The following is a 2500-nucleotide window of genomic DNA, read 5'->3' as shown; positions in this document are numbered from 1 at the left end:
GTTTATCGCGCCTCACCAATATATCTTTTATAAAATTCGATATCCTCTCCAAATATAGATCTTCGAAACACTCGCAAGACGATTACAATCGGTATAACTTTAACGTCCGTCCGAAAAGTACTTTCGGGGACTAGACGACCGATTGATCTCGTGCGGTTTCGCTATTCGATCATTTGAAGAGAACAAAAAGATATATGGGGCGACCGACAAACGGTTTTCCCGTAGAACCAGACTCGCGATTGCGTTGACACACACATCATAGCCACACCAATAGAAGAGTTTTAGGACGGTAACCCGGGTGGGGTGTTCTTTACTCAGAATATGTGCAACATCGGATCTATATAGCCATCGATACAATTCGTACACAAATGTGTCGTACGAAGAGAGAGACTTTTTTTCCTCTGACAACATAACGGTAAGAGACATCCTTCCACACTCATAGGTTCCACTCCCTGGGGCTATGATATATATATACATATAAATTCAAATTCGAAGCAACGGTCACAATTCTACTCTATATTTTTGCGGGTTATGTGTTCTTTCGTTCAATTTCTTTCATGCGTTCGTTCGATCTCTGTACACAGTCTTCACATAGGACAGACTCGTGTAGTACGCTTTCGTGGGTTAAACCCATCTCGTTTCATTTCAGGCGACGTCGGGAGCGCGTTGAAAATGTACCAGTGAAATCTCGATAGTTCTACGAATACGAATCGTCCCGAAAAAGATTTTGTCACCGCTTCGAAGCGGTGTTTCAGACGGGCGGACGTATATAAAACATATACGACACACGACACCGCCTTCCACACTCACGCTAGTTCGAACACGATTTCCATCTCTCTCGAAGACTGTTAGACGTACGTAAAATTTCTCAATATCCATAGGACCGCGACAAACGCCGACGAAGCGCCCATCATTCGCTCGTACGTATATAGGCAACAAGTGCCATCAACGCAAGCAGTTTATAAGTACGTAAACGACCCTCAGCCAGGCGTGGTCCAGGAATTGTATCCGTGGACCGCAATGTGCGTTCGAAATGTCGATGTTCATGTGTCCTGCAGTTCACACGTTGACGCGCAATTAGCTGCGTTCTTCATCGACCCACGAGCCAAGTGATCCACCGTTCAGGGTAATTTTTCCCTTTTATTCTCTCATATATAATATAATGTGTATTTGCTATCCACCACATTTTTGTGTTATATTTCGGAACAAGCCGATACCCGAAGAGCTCCAACCAGCGCGCGAAGGAGATTCGGGAGTCGTCGTACGACGACATAATTGTCCCTTAAAGAACGAGATATTTCCGTCGAAACCATATATATATGTACGAGCAAATCCAAAACCACTGTTTTCTTGCAAGTTCGACGGTCGGAGCGAATAGAACATTGAAAAGCCTTCTATCGAAGAAACACAGAGAGTATATCACCTCCAAAAACGACGGGGATATGGATATTCAAACTGGACAATTATCAACCCGATACTGGATTCGAAAAGTTTCTCTCTCCTTTCGTCGTTATTTACACCGGACGGACTCACGGCCGGCTCTAGCTGGGTGTCATATATATATATATACGTCCCACGCTCATGCTGCCACTAGCGCGCAACAGAGTAGGGTGTCAATGACAACGACACAGCATTGAAACGAGCTACACAAGCCGGTCTCTCTTGATACCAATGTAAACGAGCATTAAGTTATCTTCAGACTGCCCGATATTTTCGTCCTTTGGACTTTCCCAACGATTCCTTTTTTTCTTTTTTTTTTACACACCACAGCGAAGACTTGAGGAAGCGTGATTAGCACGCTCGCATCCCTCCCTGTCCTACTACAACTGTAAAGAAAGAAAAAAGAATACATTGGGCTTTCTCTCTATCGAGAAGATGGCCTACGCAACGCAGATCAAAGGCCTAATACGTGTAATATAATACGCGTCTGGCCGTGTATAAATCACGCACGAATGATCTGGTCGGGCCCAACTCTTCTCGTACGCTTATTTTTCCGTGTTGGGGCACTATCATAAAATCACACAAACCCCAACACGTGTGTGTCTTGGAAGGAAGATGGCCTACGCAACGCAGATCAAAGGCCTAATACGTGTAGTACACACGTCTGCCGTGTAAATCACGCACGAATGATCTGGTCGGGCCCAACTCTTCTCCACCACACCACATCCCAACTTTGTACATTTTTATATATTTTTGTGCGTTGGGGCACCTTCATAATCACAAACCCCAACAACACATATATCTCTCTCTTTGAAAGATTTGTTGTGGCCTACGCAACGCAGATCAAAGGCCTAATACGTGTAGTACACACGTCTGGCCGTGTAAATCACGCACGAATGATCTGGCGGGCTCAACAATATCTTTTTTTTTTATATGAATTCTTATCCACAAACTAATCGAATTCATTTTCTCTCCTCCTCTCCTCTCTCTTTGAGATATATTGGAACATTGTAATGATCCTTCCGCAGGTTCACCTACGGAAACCTTGTTACGACTTTTA

The 2500-nt window shown here is 44.1% G+C and overlaps 2 non-coding genes across 2 annotated transcripts in view; both read right to left on the bottom strand.

Annotated features, from left to right (window-relative positions):
• Window positions 1-974: 974 nt before the first annotated feature.
• On the bottom strand, window positions 975-1129 carry LOC143263128 (5.8S ribosomal RNA). Its single transcript, XR_013036684.1, has one exon. It is a non-coding gene; the product is annotated as a 5.8S ribosomal RNA (ribosomal RNA).
• Window positions 1130-2451: 1322 nt separating this feature from the next.
• LOC143263118 (small subunit ribosomal RNA) overlaps window positions 2452-2500 on the bottom strand; it is a 1921-nt gene continuing 1872 nt past the window's right edge. Inside the window, exon 1 of the ribosomal RNA XR_013036679.1 lies at window positions 2452-2500. This exon is cut by the window's right edge and continues 1872 nt beyond it. This is a non-coding gene — a ribosomal RNA (small subunit ribosomal RNA).

The sequence above is a fragment of the Megalopta genalis genome, unplaced genomic scaffold (assembly GCF_051020955.1).
Source record: "Megalopta genalis isolate 19385.01 unplaced genomic scaffold, iyMegGena1_principal scaffold0339, whole genome shotgun sequence".
Taxonomy (NCBI): domain Eukaryota; kingdom Metazoa; phylum Arthropoda; class Insecta; order Hymenoptera; family Halictidae; genus Megalopta; species Megalopta genalis.
This window is presented reverse-complemented; position numbering and strand designations above follow the sequence as displayed.